At 47.0% G+C, this 20,494-nt stretch overlaps 1 long non-coding RNA gene across 1 annotated transcript; it reads left to right on the plus strand.

Moving 5' to 3' along the window:
• Window positions 1-13,830: 13,830 nt before the first annotated feature.
• Window positions 13,831-18,635, plus strand: LOC308349257. The gene is made up of 3 exons (XR_013967432.1): window positions 13,831-13,948; window positions 15,227-15,410; window positions 18,383-18,635. It is a non-coding gene; the product is annotated as an uncharacterized lncRNA (long non-coding RNA).
• The last annotated feature ends 1,859 nt before the right edge of the window (window positions 18,636-20,494 follow it).

Raw genomic sequence — 20,494 nt, forward strand, 5'->3', positions numbered from 1 at the left:
GGTGGCTCAGTGGGTTAAAGCCTCTGCCTTTGGCTCAGGTCGTGATCCCAGGGTCCCAGGATCGAGCCCTGCATGTGGCTCTCTGCTCAGCAGGGAGCCTGCTTCCTCCTCTCTCTCTGCCTGTCTCTCTGCCTACTTGTGATCTCTGTCTGTCAAAAAAAATAAATAAATAAAAGATTATTCGAGAGAGGGAGAACTCCCGGGGGAGCAGCAGAAGGAGAGGGAGAGAGAGGATCTCCAGCCGGCTCTGCACTAAGCACAGAGCCAGACACGGGGCTTGATCTCACGACCCCAAGATCACAACCCCAGCCCAAACCAAGAGTCGGATGCCTAGGCACCCCGAGAGGGTGGTCTTTTACAGTTCATGTGGACATTCAGACTCCTGGCCTCTCCTGACAAGAAAGGAAAGATCTGGAAACCACGAGCCTGCGCTGGAACATGGCAGTACTTGGCCAGTGAAGGAGCTGCCCCAGTCTGCCAGTCTTCCGCACCCACCCACCCCCCACTGTCTCTAACTGACCTGCCGGCCCCTAGAGGTGTCCGGGTTTCGGCCCCCCGCCCCCGGATCCCCTGGACACGGCCCCACATCTGTGCCCAGCGTTCCCAATCTGCAACGCCCTGCCTTCCCCGGAGCTGTCTCCGCCCGTCTTCAGGGACCCGGGGTTCTCCGCTGCAAGCAGATGTGCCCTTTAGGCTTGCTTTCTGAGACCTTCCACCTTCGAAGTCACAAATCCGCCCCCCAGACAGCAAGTTCCTGGAGGACGGAGAATATGTTCCATGTATTTTTTTTCTTTTTTTGCCAAGGGGGTCCAGTGGGTTGCCTTTGCACGTAGGAAGTCCCCAACAAACACATATATCTAAAATTTGAAGTTCCTCTCCTGCTTAGCCTCTCTGTTTCCCCCTAGCAAACTAATTTAGAACACAACCCCTCTTCAAAGAGGCACAGTGAAAACCCAGGTTTTGAAATTCTCACCCGAGAGGGGCAGGACACAGCAAGAGCACAGTCCCATTCTTTGCCTGCAAAGGAAAGCTTCGAATTCTCTGCAGTCATTCGATAGGGGGTTTTTTCCAATCTCTTTCCCTTCCAGAACAGAGCTGCACAAAGGGTCTCAGAGCCTGGGAGGCAAGGGGCAAGGTGCAAACTGCTCGTCACGTCCATGTCCGCATTTAGCTCTACAGCTAGAGCCAGCCTGGATTTGAGAAGCGAGAGGAGAATTCGGGGGTTTGGAGGAATGAGGACTTCCCCCCCCTTCCAGCTACTGCGATGGGGGTGGGGGGTCCCGGGTCATTCTCCCCGGCTCCAGCCCCACAGGAGCGGGGGGAAGTTGCTGCTGGATGCACAGAGGTCCAAAGTGCGGGACTGGGTCACTGAGGCGTGATCTGAGGGCTTCCGGGGACTTCTCTCTCGGGGCTCACGGCCGCCCCGAGCATTGCTCCACCTGGGGCCCACTGGCTCTCAGGAGGAGAGCCCGGTGGGTTCCAGGATGCTAACACCAGTGCAGCCAACATCCCAGGCAGCAACTCCAGGGCGAGCTGGGGCAGCACCCGTCATCACACTTGGCATTTCTCAGCAAAATGTGTGAATATTCAAAGTGAGCTGAATAAAAGCTTTAAATAAGCCGCAGGTCAGTTCAGCTTGGGCTTTGCTGGCCAGTGAATGTCTGCTGAACTGAATGGGGGGGGGGGTGATGGCTTTTAGAGTTTTCTGGATTTCAAAATTACAAAAAAGGTACTGTAGACTCAATTTCCTATTTTATGTTTGGGGAAACTGAGGCTCCATGGCCCAGGCGCATGCATGTAACAGTGAAGCAGAGTCAAGGTTTGGACCCACAGGCTTTCCAGGATCACACGTGGAGTTGGATCAGAACACATCAGAAGACGCTAGAAAGCTAGCACTCTTTTTTTTTTTTTTGCTAAAGATTTTATTTCTTTATTTGACAGAGAGCGAGGGCACAAGCAGGGGGAGAGGCAGGGAGAGAGAGAGGGAGAAATAGACTCTCCGCTGAGCAGGGAGCCCAATATGGGACTCGATCCCAGGACTCTGGGACCATGACCTGAGCCAAAGGCACATATTAACCGGCTGGTCACCCAGGCGTGCCCCCAAAACAGTACTCTTTACACAATTTGGGACATCTGAATATATTTGCTTTTCTGTTTCAGGAATGTGTAGCTCCATTCACTAGGATTCAAAGGTCCTTTTCTGTCCTTGGAGCACATGGTACAACCTTGTGCATACAGTAGGTACTCCATAAAGGTTCAACTGCTCTATATGCAACCTGCTGTCATTTCAGCAGCAAACAAAAAGGCTGAGAGGGGCCGCAGGTTGTAGCAATGGCCAAAAATAAACATAACAAAATTTCCGGGGCCGGGGGCAGATAAAGGCATTTCCCCTAATGACAATGTGGGAAACCCTGCCTTCAGCAGTTCAACTGACAAATACAGGGAATTTTAAAATTAGTCTGGAGTTTAACGTAAGACAGTGAAATAACACACCTGCTAAAAAGCAAATGAGCAAGAGGATGCTTTTCTGAAAAATGCGGAGCAAAGAGCTAAAAGCAGAATGTCCTTTGGCCCCAGATGGCCCCTGCTGGGTACAGAGCGCAGCTTTGAGAGGGACCAGTGCATGGGGGCTAACTGCACAGACTACAGAGTCAAACCGGCCCACCTAAAAGCCGCGTGACCTCGGTGGAGTTTCTTAACTTCTCTGTGCCCGAGTTTCCTCATCCGTAGAAGGGCATCCTGCTACCCCTTCCCGCTGCTGGAAAGATTCAACGAGCTCATCTCTGCAGACTCCTTCAGTGTCTGCAATACAGCTAACGCTCCATAAAGTCCACAGTACAAGTGGGCTATTGGCGAGGTAGAGTGTTTCCAAAGGAGGGCAAGGAAAATGGCCAGATAACGAACAGGTGAAGCCGCCAGGCAAGGGATTTGTCACGGAGGATGCACTGGATAAATCTCTGTTGAGACAAACCGAATAGAAAGTCCTGTCACGTGACGCCCGTTTGAAGGAGCTGGCGCTGTTCTGCGCGGAGAAAGCCTGGATTATGGGAAGGAAGATCACGAGGAAGGAGTCAGTGAGTTCCGCCAGAGAGACAAAAAGCCGGAGAAACCCCACCCGCCCGGCGGCGCGGGCCGGTCTTTGCAAAGCGCCGGAGCGCCACCGGGGGAAGGGCGCCCTCTGGTGTTGGCGCTGCGCAGCGGCCGAAGGAGGCCGAGTCCTTCAGCAGGCCCCAAGGTTCCTGGCCGCTGGGGTCTCTGCACCTTGTGTAATCCCCACGTGTGGGTGGGATCAGTGGATAACACGGGATGTGACTCCTGTGATTAGGTCACTGATTAGCTGGCCTTCAGTGAATCAAAGGGAACATCCTGGGTGGGCCTGACCTAATCAGGTGGGCCCTGAAGGAGAGTTTGGAGGTCAGAGATGAGAGAAGTTCCAGAGAGAGACGATCCTGCTGAGCTGGAAGAAGGCAGGCAGCCATGCTGCACACTGTCCATGGGGGCCACGGGGCAGGGGACTGCGGATGCCCCCAGGACTCCTGCACTTTGGACCTATACCTGCGGGAACTGCAGCCTGAATGCATTTGGATGTGGACCCAGGCTGCAGAGAGCCCCGCCGAGTCAAGGACCTGGGTCGCCCACCTGACCCACGGAAAGTGAGGTAACAGATCTGTGTTGTGTCAAGCCTCTTAGACTGTGGGAATTTGTTATGTAGCAGTAGAAACAGGTGCAGGGGCATGAGGGGTACCTGGACACGAGGGGAGAAGTTTCTAAAAGTGAGGCTTACACTCCAAGTAGTGAGTCCCCACTGATGGCATCACTCAGACTGTCAGGCTGCCACGTCCCTGTCCCCGGCACGTAGTAGAGATGGGGTTTCTGCTTGAGGTAGCCAGACGACCTGGGGTGGTGTAGACGACGCCTCTGCTTTTGATGACAAAAAGTCGACCTGTAGATCAGTGCCTGTCAAGCAGGAATGCACCCGGTGAAGGACACACCCCCTAGGGATTCTGTGAAAGGAGCAGACTGTGATCAGACCAGAGAGACTGCGCCCTTCCCACGATGTGCACCAGAAGCCCGCAGGATTTTTGAGGGTCTCCAAGTGTTTCCTCTTCCAAGCATTTGCTTTTTATCTTCTTTCCAAGGGTGTGATGGGGTATCAAGCCCAGGAGAATATTAGCTCCAGGAGGACAGGAGCCGAGTTTCCCTGTTCAGTGCTATGACCCCACCGCCCTGCCACAAAGTCCGCACTGGAGACAGTTGACACGTTTCGAATGAATGAGGTTTGTGAATCACTTTTTAATAGCTTTATTGAGCTATAATTTGCATACCGTTCAGTTCATGTATTTAAAGAGCGCCATTCAACGGTGTATACTAAAGTATGTTCACAGAGTTGTACGACCATCATCACAGTCGACTTTAGGATACTTTCATCACCCCAGAAAGAAACCCCACACTCCTTAGCCACCACTCGCCAGTCCTCCATCTCTCCCTCTCCCCCCCAGCCCCTGGCAACCACCAGTCTGCTTTTTCTGCCTCTCTGCGTTTGTCTCTTCTGGACCTTCCATAGAAAGGTGGCATTCAGTGTGTGGCCTTTGTGACTGAGCGCTCCCGTGTGACGTAATGTCTTCAGATGCGCTCCCTGTGGCAGCACATACCCATCCTTCGTGGCGTCACGTCCGACTCCATCATACAGACGTTCCACTGCTTGCTTATTCGTTCCTCAGTTGATGGCCATTTGGGCTGGTTATGGGACACTCTTTAATGGTCTCCAGCGGTTACCCATTAGTAGCTCATCTCTGTAGTCATGTTTTCTTCCTTCTCACCTTTTCTCATCTGTTCTACTCATCAAAGTGTCACCATATGAAAGGGTTTTTTTTGTTTTTGTTTTTGTTTTTAAAAACAGCCTTTCACACACTTACAAAAGATTGAGAAAGGCTGCTGTCTGGTGTTGACTGAAAAATGGAGAAGGACCCGGACCACCCAGTAGAATATAAACTCGGAACAACTTCCTGGGGCGCCTGGGTGGCTCAGTGGGTTAAAGCCTCTGCCTTTGGCTCAGGTCATGATCTCAGGGTCCTGAAATCGAGCCCTGATCTTTGCTCAGCAGGGAGCCTGCTTCCTCCTCTCTCTCTGCCTGCCTCTCTGCCTGCTTGTGATCTCTCTCTCTGCCAAGTAAATGAATAAAATCTTAAAAAAAAAAAAATGAAGTTCTTTAAAAAAAGAAGAAGAAGAAGAAGAAGAAGAAGAAGAAGAAGAAGAAGAAGAAGAAGAAGAAGAGGAAGAAGAACTTCCCCGGAGGGAAACCTGGCGATCAAAAACATTTTTTTTTTAAGATTTTGTTTATTTATTTGACAGAGAGAGACAGATCACAAGTAGACAGAGAGGCAGGCAGAGAGAGAGGGGAAGCAGGCTCCCCGCCAAGCAGAGAGCCCGATGCGGGGCTCGATCCCAGGACCCTGAGATCATGACCTGAGCCGAAGGCAGAGGCTTAACCCACTGAGCCACCCAGGCACCCCTGTATCAAACATTTTGTAATTTGTGCACCACCCTAGATCCAGAAATTCCGATTCTAAGATCTTTCCCAAGAAAATAATCATGGTTGTGTGTAAATCCTTAGAGGAGTTACAATAGGAGAAAAGGAAGAAATAGTGTGTACATGGTGACCGACAGGAGAACTGAGAAGATAAATCAGGCAATGTCCACAGACAGACCTTGTGCGGCCATAAACAAGGAGTTGTAGGTGAATATGTAATGAGGTGAAGAACTATTCACAATATGCTGAGTAACAAAAAAAGCAAGTTATAGGACTGTGCTGTCGGGTCTCATGTCTGCAAAAGAGAAGGTCTACACCTGCACACACGACACCGTGCTGACAGTGGCTACTTCCAAGGGGTGGTAATGCGGCGATTTTAATTTTCTTCTTCTAGATTTTGCCTGCAGTGAACATAGATTAATTTTTCAACGAGAAAAACAAATGTTTTATTTAAAGAAGTTATTCTTGGGGCGCCTGACTGGCTCCGTCCAAGGAGCATGTGACTCTTGACCTGGGGGTTGTGAGTTTGAGCCCCATGTTGGGTGTAGAGATTACTTACATAAATAAAGTTTAAATAAAACTTAAAAAAAATAAAGAAAGAAGTAATTCTTAACCATGAAATACTGGTGACATTTTTTAAAAGGAAGCATCATCATTGAATTATCTTTCTGGAAGGATTATCCAGTTAGAAATAGTGAACAAGGTATTTACTAAATGACTTTATACCAAAAAACACCCCCAACAATAACTAGTTAGAAAATAGAGTGGTTGTGGAGCACCTGGGTGGCTCAGTGGTTGAGCCTCTGCCCTGGGCTCAGGTCATGATCTCAGGGTCCTGGGATCGAGGCCCGCATCGGGCTTTCTGCTCGGTGGGGAGTCTGCTCCCCCCTCTCTTCCCCACTTGTGCTCTCTCTCATGGGGTCTAATAAATAAATAAAATCTCAAAAAAATTATTTAGTGGTTGCAATAACTCCTTTCTAAAAGAACAGAGCATATACTGCCTAGGAAGATACTTAACAGAAAATGTGCAGGAACCTGAGGAAGGAAACTGTGAAACTCTAGTAAAGAACATGGAAGAAGAAGCAAGTAAGAGGACAGACACCATGTTCACTGAAGAGGAGACTCCACTTCATAAAGCTGTTCTCCCCTCAAATAATCCACACACTTAGCAAAATCTCCATCTTGGCCTGCAGTGGATTTTTCTTTTGAAATATAACAAAAAGATCCCAATATCCACCTGCAAGAATTAAACATATCATATCTGACTGATCCTCAAAGACACTTTTCTTTCATATTTTAACATTTTTTAAAAAATTATTTATTTATTTGTCAGAGAGAGAGAGAGAGAGAGCACAGGCAGGCAGAGAGAGAGGGGGAAGCAGGCTCCCCACCGAGCAGAGAGCCCGATGTGGGACTCGATCCTGGGACCCTGAGCTCATGACCTGAGCCGAAGGCAGAGGCTTAGCCATCTGAGCCACCCAGATGTCCCTAAATAAATAAGATCTTTAAAAAATTTAAAAATAAAATGTGAAAACCTGGGTACAATGGACAATTTCCTAGGAAAATATAACTTGGAAAAATTTTAAAAATCTAAAAGACCGATTTCCCCAGGAGAAATAGAGATAGTTGTAAGAGATCTATGCCCCCAAGAGCACCAGGTACAAATGGTTTCACAAGGGAATCCTACAACATCTTTAAGGAATAAAAAAATCCCAACATTATTTGAACTTCTTGAGAGCACATAAAAATTTATTTTCCTTCAAACTGTCTTCAAAAGTAAGCGTAACACTGATGCCAAAGTCAGACGAAAGTTACCCGAAAAGGAAATGCAAATTTCCTCTTATGAATATTTATGCAAAAATATTGCATTAGGAAACAGAATCCAGTAGCACATTAACAAATAATAATATAGCATAACCCAATGAGGCTGATTCCAGGAAGACTGGTTCAATGTTAGAAAATCTCTTAAGAGAATTAATTCATATTAATAGATCCAAAGAGAAATATAATGATTTTTTTAAAGCTGAAAGACATTTGACAAGATCTGGCATCCTTGTTTGATGAACAAGGTATCCTGAATACCCGAATATACACAAATAGACACACACACACACACACACACACACACACACACTATAGTAGGAATTGATAGATTTTAAAAACTTGTTATTATGAAGAATTTCAAGCATAAATAAAAGTATTTTTTTTAAGATTTTATTTACTTATTTGACACAGAGAGAGAGATCACAAGTAGGCAGAGAGGCCGGCAGAGAGAGAGGGGGAAGCAGGCTCCCTGCTGAGCAGAGAGCCCGATGCGGGGCTCGATCCCAGGACCCTGGGATCATGATCTGAGCCGAGGGCAGAGGCTTTAACGCACTGAGCCACCCAGGCGCCCCTAACTAAAAATATTTTAAACATAAGTACAAAGTTCCAAAAGTTGCCAGTTCATGATCAAACTTGTTTCGTCTATACCCGCACAGGCTTTCTCTTGTATCCCGAAATACAATGGTTTTCTTATATGCAAACAACAGGCGAGACGACACGGTAGAAGATGAAAATACCCAAGGACAGACCTAGCCAGAGAGGAGCAAGACGCACCTGAGGAAAACCGCACACTCCGGAGGATGGGGATCTGTGCAACGGAAAATGCTTCTCTTGTCTTGGCTTGGACCACCCAGGATGGAGACGATGCCCGTCTCTCTAAATTAACGCAGAGATTTCATGCAACCCCAGTGACAATGCCAAGAGCTTTTTGTTTCTGCTTTTAACTACACAGAGTGATTCTCACACTCATATGAAAATCTAATGAGTAAAAAGATGAAAACCCGGGGTGGGGGACAAGGAGGGGGATATGGTTGGCAGAATGATCCCCCCAAAGGTGTCTGTGTCCTAATCCCTAGAACCTGTGAATAGGTTGTTACCTGACGAGAGGAAATTAAGGTTGCTAATCAGTTGATGTTGACATGGGGAGATTTTCCTAGATTTCCCGGTAGGGTCCAACGTAACCACAAAAGTCCTGAAAAGTGAAAGGGGAAGGTGGGTGGGGGTCAATGGCAGCGAGACACAGCGTGAGAGACTTGACCTACCATTGCTGGCTCTGGGGGAGGGAGGAAGGGGTCATGAGGGGAGGCATGGGCGTGGCCTCCCGAAGCTGGAACCCTCCAGAAATGTCTCCAGAAAGGAACATCGGCGCCCCACCAGCACCTTGAAGGTCGCCCTGTGAGACCCATTTCAGACTTCTGACCTCTGGAATTATAAAATAATAAGTCTGTGTTGTTTTCAGCCACCAAGTTGGTGATAATTTGTTACAGAAACAATAGGAAACGAATGCAGGGGACGATGTCTCCCCAATATTAAAACCTGCCACAAATCCTCAGTAATTAAAACAGTATGGAAATGAGGGGCACCTGACTGGCTCGTGGGGGGTGGTGCATGTGTGTCCTGATCTCGGGGTAGTGAGTTTGAGTGCCGTGTTGGGTGCAGAGATCACTAAAACAGTAAACTCGGGGCACCTGGGTGGCTCAGTCGGTTGAGCGCCTGCCTTTGGCTCACGTCATGATCCCAGAGTTCTGGGATCAAGCCCCACATCGGACTCCGTGCTCGGCAGGGAGACTGCTTCTCCCTTTGCCTGCCACTCTCCCTGCCTGTGCTCTCTATCAAATAAATAAAATCTTTTATAAAAAAGGAAAAATTAGAAGTTTCTATATGTCAAAACTACTATAAGCATATTCTAAAATAATACAAGGGCCTTAGAAATATTCTCTACCTCAGCTGTGGTGGGGGTTATATGGAGGTATTATATCTGTTGCAGATCATTGAACTGTACTTTCAAAGTACATTTTTTTGAAATAATTGTACCTCAATGAAGTTGGTTGTTAGCAAAAGTAATATGACCAGCTGGGAAAAATTATTTGTCCTTACCACATATTATAGTCAAAGGGTACTCTCCATCATATACAAAGGGCTTCTGGAAATTGAAAAAAAACATCAAATGGGCAAAATATATGAAAAGATAGTTGGGGGCGGTGCCTGGGTGCTCAGCTGGTTGAGCGACTGCCTTCAGCTCAGGTCATGATCCTGGAGTTCCTGGATCAAGCCAGGCATCGGGCTCCCTGGTCAGCAGGGTGTCTGCTTCTCCCTCTGCCCTTCCCCCTCTCATGCTCTCCTTCCTTCTCTCATTCTCTGTCTCCAATAAATAAATAAAATCTTAAAAAAAAAAGATGGTTGGAAGATAAGTTATTTCAAGAAGTTCATAATCTTATGGAAAGAGGTTCAATCTCACTCATAAATAAGACACATTCTTCAACCATTGGATTGTTGAAATTGCACAGGATTAGCAAGGCTCTGGGGAAACGGGCGCTGATACCCTTTGTTGACTTGAGTATGAACTGACGTCCCCCCCCGCCAAGGAAGACAAACCAGCCACACCTCTCAAAACTACAAGCGCATGCGCTTTTTCCCTCCATAATTCCTTTTCTAGGAATTTACTTTATCAATATATTTTCCATCTTGCAAAATGACCTCTGAATGGGATTACTGATTGCCACACAGCTGCCGTGGCCAAAGAATTGATGCAAGCCGAAGGCCCATCCCTAGGGGATTGTTTAATATACGAAACTGGTTACATATCATGGAGCTGTGAAAGCGAGGGGGGTTAGATGCAAGGTGGTATCCAAAGTTAGATCCCGGAACAGAAAAACAGGCATTTGTGGAAAACTGGTAAAGTTCTAATACATCCTAAAGTTTGGTCAGTGGTAATGCTGTGCCTGAATATCGTGTGTCTCTTCCCTCCCACCATTCGTCTGTTGAAGACCCAACTCCCAGTGGGTGGGGCCCCGATCCCATAAGAGTAGGGTCTTCAGTGTCCCGATGAGATGCCAGAGATGGCGATGACCGTTAAGTGAACTGGGGACAAAAAAAGGAGAAAGCGTTTTCACTGTGTACTTTTTTTTTTTTTAAGATTTTATTTATTTATTTGACAGACAGAGATCACAAGTAGGCAGAGAGGCAGGCAGAGAGAGAGGAAGGGAAGCAGGCTCCCCGCTGAGCAGGGGGCCCGATGCGGGGCTCGATCCCAGGACCCCGAGATCATGACCTGAGCCGAAGGCAGAGGCTTTAACCCACTGAGCCACCCAGGTGCCCCCACTGTGTACTTTCTAAAGCTTTTTTGTTGTTGTTTGAGCCACGTGAATTTCCTTACCGTTGCAATAATGAATTCTGTAAGAAGTAAAGAACAATTGGGAGAAGCGAGAGGATTTGCACTGTAGATGCTAAAGTGTATTTTGAAGCTTCGGGAATCAAAACAGTATGAAACGCTTCCAAAGGAGACAAAGAGATCAGTAAAGGAGAATGAAACAAGCCCAAGAATATCGAAGAAGTGCGTCCATGATCAGGGTGAGATTTCAGTTTGCTGAGAAAGCAGGGTCTTATTCGGTACATTATGGTAGAGCCACTGATGTGGGGGGTGCCTGGGTGGCTCAGTGGGTTAAAGCCTCTGCCTTCAGCTCAGGTCATGATCCCAGGGTCTTGGGATCGAGCTCTGCATCGGGCTCTCTGCTCAGCGGGGAGCCTTCTTCCCTTCCTCTCTCTCTGCCTGCTGCTCTGCCTATTTGTGATCTCTGTCAAATAAATAAATAAAACCTTAAAAAAAAAAAAAAGAATAACTGATGGGGCATTGAAAAACCAGACCTCCTTCACCTGACCATCAGATCATTTTCAGGTGGATTAAATATTTAAACGTAAAAAAAAAAAAATCGTAAAAGTACAATAACACTTGGGGTACAATCTGGGCAAATATTTATATAATTTGAGAGTGAAACTATAAGAGGAAAGAATAAAGGATCTTCCTATAGGAAATAAAAGATTCCTAAATAATAAATACAAAAACCAAGGATAGACACAGTAAGAAGCAAATGACTAATTAGGGAAAAATGACGGCCAAAATGTCAACTACCTGAATATATAAAACACTTGTACATGTCAAGAAAAGGCCAGGGGTGCCCAGCTGGCTTAGTCCATAGAGCGTGTGACTCTTGATCTCAGGGTCGTGAGTTCAATCCCCATGTTGGGTGTGGAGCCCACTTAAAAAAAAAAAAGCCAGTATCTCAATTTGTTAAATGTCATGCAAAGGACCGAAATAAAGAAGATAATAAATGGGGGCACCTGGGTGGCTCAGTGGGTTAAAGCCTCTTCCTTCCGCTCAGGTCATGATCTCAGGGTCCTGGCACTGAGCCCCGAGTTGGGCTCTCTGCTCAGCAGGAAGCCTGCTTCCTCCTCTCTCTCCACCTGCCTCTCTGCCTACTTGTGATCTCTCTCTGTGTCAAATAAATAAATAAAATCTTTAAAAAAAAAGATAATAAATGAAACACAAATAAACAATGAAAAAAAAAAAACCTTGTCCTAATGATCGAAGATCTGCAAAGTAAAATAATGAAAGGCTTTTTTTTTTTAAACTGAATAGGCAGAACATAAAAACAATAAATCTAGTGTTTTGGAGGGAAAAAGCTTCACACATAACCCCAGGTAAAGATGTAAAGGAGAACAACCTTTCCGAAAGAAAAGTGGGTATTTTCTTGAGCCAAATCCTCTCCTTTTCCAGAAAACACATGTGCTTTGCCTTGATGATTCCTCTTCTGGGAATTTATCCTAAGGAAATAATCAAGCAAAAACAAAAAAGATGCATTTATAAAGCTGTCGCCCACAGCCCTGTTTACAACTGAGAAAAAAATGGGGGTCCCTGGATGGCTAAGCCGGTTGGGTGGCTGACTCTGGGTTTCGGCTCAGGTCAATTTGTTAAATGTCACGCAAAGGACCCAAATAAAGAAGACAATAAGTGAAAAACAAATAAATGATTAAAAAAGAAAAAAGAAACAAACCTTATCCTGCGCGCTCAGCGGGGAGTGGGCTCGTCCCTTTGCCGCCTGCACCTCTCCCCTGTGTGCACTCTTTCTCTCTGTCTCTCTCTCAAATTAATACACAAATAAAATCTTTATAATCAAGGGGAAATGAAAGGAGCTAACAATAGGGTATTGGTTTTCCAAAACGATGGCTCATCTGTACAATGAAATACGCTGAAGCCGTAGTTATAAATGATGCGAAGCTATTTTGACAGAGCAGAGACATTCACAATGTATTGTCCTCTGAAAAAAGCAAACTACGGAATAATTTATATGTTGCTATGATCCTGGTTTTGTCGAAACACACATGAGGTACTATATATTGATGTACGTATGTACCAAAAAACTCAAGGGTGCTTATCTCTGAAAAGTGATTCTGGGGGGAGGTGACTTTTTTCTTTTATACATGCGCTTTCTTTTCTAATATTTCTCCCAAAATCTTCAATCACTTCCGTGGACACTCGGCTTGCTTAAGCAGTCTGCGTTTCGTAAGCAAAGTTACGTACGCAAATTCATGTTTCTCCTTCCTGGGTACGAGAACCTCTGAGCCCAGAGATGAATATATACAAAAAACTTCGCTTACGGTTTTTACTTTAGTTTCCGGTTGATGGGAAGAGCATCTAGGAACGAGTCCTTCAACAAGAAAAATGTAAAAACAATTAGCCTTAGGAAGAAAGGAGTAAAAATAAGCAGAATGTCTATTTGCCAAGGAGACAGTGGTTTGATGTTCTGAGAAGCCCTAATTGAGAGCCAACCACTGGGCTGGAAATGAGCATCCACTCAGGAATAAATTATGCATGGCCACTGCTAAATATTTCATCCGTCCTTCACCATTATTTGTCTTCCACATGGCTAAAAGAGGAAAGACATCCTAAGCACTATGAGGCCGGTCATCCATCCTCTCCTAGAACGGCCACTCACATTCAAACACAAACCCTCCTGCAGAGGAAAAGCTCTGACTGTGATTAAAATAAGAGATGACTCGGCAGGTCCAGTTGGAACTTCACGTCTTGATTAAAGGATGTCAAGGTGACCTCACCTTCCGCATCGTCTTCCTTCCGGATCCTGCGCGTTTTGCTTGGGTTAGCGTGCTGTTTGAGAGAGGGACGTTTGTGAGCTCTTGGCGGCGCCCAGGCGAAGGGCTTTTGTGTTTCTCTGTATCCACGCAGTGAGTGGAAGAAGCCAAGGAAGGTATTTGAGGAGTTGTCAGGAGCTGATGGAACCCATGCAGGCCTTGGCCACTTGGCCAGCCGCCCCAGCTGCCCTGCCTTCTCTGCCGGCTCTGTCCCTTGACCGTTGGTTCCCTCCCTCTCCCCTGGCCCCGTCTGCTTGGCTGCTGGAGGCACACGCCAGCCCCACTGGGCACAGGCCCTGTGAACCCCAGCCAAGACACCCTGGGGGTGTGGGAGGGACAGGCAGGCCAGCTCACTAGAAAAGCCTTCTCGTGTCGCAACTAAATGGCCAAGGTCATAGGGCTGCCTTCTGCGGGGGATAGAAAATTTATGACGATGGCCCTTTAGGGGTAAGGTTTATTTGGAATCCTTTCTCAGGTCTTGCCTGGCATTTTGTGGATGTGTGTGCCAGAAATTTATTTTTACCTTCCGACAGACCAGAGGGTGTGCGTGTGTGCATGTATGCGTGTGTGTGTGCGTGTGTGTGTATGTACATGATTCTACCCGATTTAAAATCAACGCGTCAAAAGCTGTCTGTGTTGTTGTTGTTGTTTTTTTTTAAAGATTTTATTTATTTATTTGACACAGAGAGAGATCACAAGTAGGCAGAGAGGCAGGCAGAGAGAGAGGAAGGGAAGCAGGCTCCCCGCTGAGCAGAGAGCCCGATGGGGGACTTGATCCCAGGACCCCGAGATCATGACCTGAGCCGAAGGCAGAGGCTTTAACCCACTGAGCCACCCAGGCGCCCCGCTGTCTGTGTTTTTAGGTCAAGAAGGCTTTTGCACATTTTCCTGCTTTACCGCATAGGAATTCAAACAAGTGGGATCTCCATTTCTGTGCGTGCATTCTGCAATCCTCGAGGCGGGTTGCTCCTCGGCGTGACTGACTCGAGGTTCTTTCTGCCTCCAGAGGGTTGTGGGGCTGGTCTCTGGCCCACCTGAGATGCCCCACGGTCCAGCATGGCTGTTCCCGATCCTCGTTGGCATTACTGGCAGTCCCGCATTCGCAAGCCCTCTCCAAGCTCGCTGTACCCACGCTCTGCAGGCATTTCCCGAGTTAATGATTGAGTTTCTGAGTCACTAAGCATACAGAGTTTTGCCTGAGTCACCGTGGGTTCATACCTGAGACAGCCCCTGAAGGCCTCTGGGGAATGTTGGAGAAAAGAGAAAACCTGATTTGCAACTCGCTAGCTCCCAGAAATTGAAGGCTACCCTGGCTGGCAGGGCTGGAGGCCCGGGAACAGGACCCCTATGTTGTCTCAGAACAGCACCGTGTTTCCTTAGAGCATAACCTGCTCTTCGTCAGAAGCAATGGGTGGGGGCGCCTGGATGGCTCAGTGGGTTAAAGCCTCTGCCTTTGGCTCGGGTCATGATCTCAGGGTCCTGGGATCGAGCCCCGCATCGGGCTCTCCGCTCAGCGGGGAGCCTGCCTCTCTGCCTACTTGTGATCTTTGTCTGTCAAATAAATAAATAAAATGTTAAAAAAAAAAAAAAAGAAGCAATGGGTGAATGCCATTTCCTTGGGGTTTGTGCGTTGCTGGAGACAGCACAGGCGAGGAAGGCCGCACAGATAGAAACAGGGGGTCGCACTACGAGTCAAATTCCAGCCTTTCTCGTCCTTTCTTTCAGCACATCACCCAGCCCAGAAATGCAGCCTGGGGTTTTCAGAGGCTTTTTCTCCGCACACTTGGAAGCCCCTGTGGGGGGTGTTAACCACAGTGGACCACACCGCAGCTCCGACAAGGCGGACTGGCTTACCCTAGAAGCGGGGTCCGCTGCAGAGGGGGCCGGAGCCTGAAGCTTCTTTTGCCGAGTGAGTGAGCAGTACAATGTATACGAGGGAGGCTTTTTGTCTTTTTTTATGAATTTTAGAAGAGACGGGAGCCATGCCCATGAAAGCAGTGCGGAGGAGCCCCGAGAGAGACAGAGGGACTGCATTGCATTTCAGAGCTCCCCAGACTTTAACATGCTCAGGAAGCACTTGGGGGGATCGGGCTGAGAGGCACAAGGCCGGGCGCCACCAGCGGGGCTTCTAGTCCGTAGAACTGAGGTGGGACCGACACCTGCGTTTCTAGCGCGGGCCCGGGGGATGCCGATGCTGCTGCTCCCGGGGGGCCGCGCCCTGGGCCGCTCGCTCGGTCCCTCCGGGCCTCAGCCAGCTCCCTGAGAAAGGGACAGCATTGTTGGCTGGGTGCTTCTTAACCCTCAGGTACTGTTCCAAACCCTTGGGACGCATTACCTAGTTCCCTCCTCCCAGGGACCCTCGAGGGAAGGGGGACACAGCACAGGGGACAGAGCCGCTGGTGGGTCCGTGGCAGCTGACGGTTCTGAGACAGCGGTGGCCAACAGGCAGCCCGTCTCACGACAGTTTTAAAAATCAGACCGTCTCACGGGAAATTCCGGGTTTCTGGCATCTTCCGCAAAGTTCAAAGAGCGGGCAACACTGAGACCACACATACCCACGTGGCCATTACCGAGTGTTACACACACGCACACACACAAGCGTGTAAAAGGGGACTCCGATTTACAAGCCCACCAGCCCTGCCCCACTCTGTCCCCCTGGGTATCTGAATGTACCCATTTCTCTAAGACCAAGATTCTCTCATTTCTGTATTTCAAAAGTAATCAGCTTTGAACTTTCTGCCATTTCAGATGGAGGTTTCTATTGGATTTATGTATTCTTTATATATTAGATTTAGATCAGAGTTAAATCAAATCAAATCAAACAGCAGTACCTGAAAACACAAGTCTAGTTGCTGTCATTATTAGATTTAAACTTGTCCTTCAAATTCACAACACTGCCGTTGGACCCCAAATAGAATTTCACCTGTACTGTTCCCTTTGATAGAGGACTGCTCTGTCCCCTTTTACCTTTGCAGAGTACTTCATGCCTTTGACTCTCTCTGTTATAAAACCTGAATGCCCACATACTTTTTTTTTAAGATTTTTTTTTTTTAACTTACTTGAGAGAAAGAGATAAAGAGAGCATGAGCGGTGGGGCGGCGGGGAGAGGGAGAAGCAGGCTCCCCGCTGAGCTGGGAGCCCCATGCGGGACTCGATCCCAGGACTCCAGGATCATGACCCGAGCAGAAAGCGGATGCTTCATCGACCGAACCACCCAGGTGCCCCTGCCCAAATACTTTATCAACAAAGCTGCCAGGGGTGATCACTATGCTCACTTCCTGGGGTCTTTCCTCTTTCTTGTGGGGGCAGCACCCTGATTCCTTCCCTGAGGAACGAGCCCTGCCTCCCCAGGCCAGATTCCGGCAGGTGACCCAGCCCCGGCTAGTGAAAGCTGGCTCTGAGGCTTCGGGTCTGAACAGCAGGGAGGACAGGCTCCCTCCCGGGTGAGCGGCTCCTATAATGGAAAATACACCGGAGATGCTGGAGGCCACTTTTGCCACCACAAGTGGGTCACTCGCCTGGGAAAAGAGCAGAGGAAAGCAAAGCAAGAAATGCAGAGAGAGTCTAGCCAGTGCTGTAAAATCCAGTACCCACGAGCTCCGTGTGGCTCCATATAAATCACGCGAACGTAAAAATTCAGCTTCTCGGCTGCACGGGCTGCTTCTCAAGTATTCAGCAGCCACGTGTGGGCCAGCGATGACTGTCTGGTATGAGCAAATATGGGACATTCCCATCATTGCAGAGTTTTAATGGACAGCACCGGTAGATAGTATCTGCCCTAGTTCCAGCCCCGGCTTTTCAGCTATGCAGCCGATAAAGCTTCGGATTTCAGCAGCTGGAGCTGGGTTTATTCAGAACCCACAGAATCCAAAGGCCTCCGACTAGCACTCGCCAGACATGACCGTGCACATGCTTTGGGTTTCACTGGGGCCTTTTCCTTCTCTGGAGACAGTGCTGGGGAAAGCCCTCCCTGGGGCCCAGAACCGCGGTCAGGCCGACGACCTGCGGGAACACTCCTGCCGGCTCACCGTTCCCATCACGTCTTCAGTTAGAAGACGAGCAAAGATACAGAACAGACGGATGGTGGACACAGATGTCTTTTCTAAGCACCATACGTGTCTGTTAGCCTAAGAATAATTAGAATCGTGGACGACTTAGAACGAAAGCAGTTTCCCCCATTAGCAAGCGTTACAGGGTGCCTGGCGGGCTCAGTCGGGAGAGCACGTGCCTCGGTCTCGGGGTCATGAGCCCCGTGTTGGGTGTAGAGATTACTAAAAAAAAAAAAAAAAAAAAAAAATCAATTTAACGAAAAACGTGTGGGGCGCCTGGGTGGCTCAGTCGATTTAGAGTCTGCCTTTGGCTCGGGTCATGATCTCAGGATCATCCCGGCTCATCGGGGAGCTTGCTTCTCCCTCTGCCCCTCCCCACCTTGTGTTCTCTCCTGCTTGCTCTGCTCTCTCCAATAAAAAAATCTTAAATAAAAAAATGTGTTTTGGGGCACCTGGGTGGCTCATTTAAGGATCGGACTCTTGGTTTTGGCTCATGGTCATGATCTTCCGGGTCACGGGATCAAGCCCCATACCAGGGTCAGTGCTCAGCATAAAACTCTGCTTCTCCCTCTCCCTCTGCTCTCCTCCCCCACCCCCCTCTTGCTTTCTCGAGCTAATAAATAGAAACTTAAAAAAATTTTTTGTTAAGTGCTTTTACATCAGCCGTGTTGAAATAAACCAACATGTTGTGCCTCCTGACATGGTACAAGGAAGATGTAACATCATATACGTGGTATTCTGGCCCAAAACGTGTAACTTGAATCTAATTATGAGGAAACAGACAAACCCAAATTGAGAGACAGTCTGCAAAAAGTTTGTCTTTACTTTTCAGAAATGTCAGTATGATGAAAGACAAAGAAAAGCCGAGGAAGTGTTTTGGATGAAAGGAGAGCAGAGATGTGCCATCTAAGTGCGATGCCTGATTCTGGAAGGACCCTGATTGGGGGAAATTTCCTGTTAGGGACATTTGGGGGACAACTGGTGAGATTCTCGTATGGCTTGTATATTAGATATTTTTGTATCACTGTGACGTTTTCTGAATTTGATAAATGAACTTTGGTTGAATAAAGGAATGTGTAAGAGAATATCTGTGTTCTTGGGAAATGTGTGCTTGTCTTTAGGGGGTAAAGGGGCTGTATTCTCTGCAACCAATTCTCCAATGTTTCAGGAGAAACTGCAGAGAGATAAAGCAAATGTGGGTATTATCTGGGTGAGGGGTGTCAGCCAAACTTCCATGCAGCTCTTTGCCATGTCTGAAGTGATTTCCAAATATAAAAGCATGCAGGCAATAGTGCTTCTCCATCCCCCTTAAGAAAAAAAATATATATACTAGTATGTTCTATGGCAAATCTTTCAAGTGGAAAGCAAAGTGCTTAACAAGTGTTTTTCAAATAGTGCATCCTGACATTGTTTTGGGATGTCCCAACAAACATTTTAAAGAATGGAATAAAAAAATCAGAGCATTTTCACATAACATAAAGTTTCACTTTGTGACACCTGCAATTTTATACATATACGTGTGTGTGTGTGTGCGTGTGTGTGTATGCACACATTCATACACATATCTGTGTACTGAATCACAAGGACCAATGCATTTCTTATTGTGGGTTAGTTAAAAAAAAAAATGTCTGAAAGCTGTTCTACTAGAGTAACTTCAATAGGGTGACTCACATTCTAATTTACGTGAGACGCCAGTTCATGCCTATCAACCTGTCCTGTCCATAGAATTAATAACAAACTCAGTCACTCAGAAGTGTCCTGATTTGGATGATAAATTATAGTCACTCTTATTTTATTTTTTTTTATTTTTTTTTCAAGATTTTATTTATTTATTTGTCAGAGAGAGAGAGAGAGAGAGAGAGCGCACAGGCAGACAGAGTGGCAGAGGGAGAAGCAGGCTCCCCGAGGAGCAAGGAGCCCGATATGGGACTCGATCCCAGGACGCTGGGATCATGACCTGAGCCGAAGGCAGCCGCTTAACCAACTGAGCCACCCAGGCGTCCCTAGTCACTCTTATTTTAAATGCTCACTCTTACTTTAAATGCGTGAACTCCTTCTTATAACAAAGTACAGTATACATAAGTATGCTTCATGGCCAAAAAAGAACTTTAGCCTTTTTAAAAATAAGAATGAATTTACACATTATTTGTATAATTGAAAAAAATTTCAAAATTACCTTTACTAATACCATATTAAGTAACTTTGTTATCCATCCCCTGGGATTATAATGAACTAGCTAATTATAATAAACTAGAAAAGAGTTATTTCGTATTACATGGAGAACATTGGTTTTGGAATACCATTTCTGAAAGAGAGGTTTCTTTAAAATGGGAAAACTAGGGGCAACTGGGTGGCTCAGTCCTTAAGCATGTGCCTTCGGCTCAGATCATGATCCCGGGGTCCTGGGGTCAAGCCCTGCATCGGGCTCCCTGCTCAGGGGGGAGCCTGCCTCTTGTGCTCACTCTCTCTCAAATAAAATCTTTTAAAAAATGGGAAAACTAAATACAGATTGTAAATAAAATATAAACTCTAGGGGCGCCTGGGTGGCTCAGTGGGTTAAAGCCTCTGCCTTCGGCTCAGGTCATGATCTCAGGGTCCTGGGATCAAGCCCCGCATTGGGCTCTCTGCTCAGTGGGGAGCCTGCTTCCTTCTCTCTTTCTTTGCCTGCAGAGTAGGCAGAGAGTGCCTACTTGTGATCTCTGTCATATAAATAAAATCTTTAAAAAATATATGAACTGTACTGAATTTTAATATTAACTTATAAAATACACAAATTTGATAAAGTAAGATTTAGGGAAAACATTCTTTTAAAATATTACCTAAATCATACATGGTTTTTAGAGAACTAAAAACTATATACTGAGGACTCTGAAATGATTAAATCCAATAAAGTAATTTCCTTTATATTTACCTTCTAGTAGAGACACCCACCCAACGACACACA

This window comes from Martes martes, assembly GCF_963455335.1.
Source record: "Martes martes genome assembly, chromosome: 9".
Lineage (NCBI taxonomy): Eukaryota > Metazoa > Chordata > Mammalia > Carnivora > Mustelidae > Martes > Martes martes.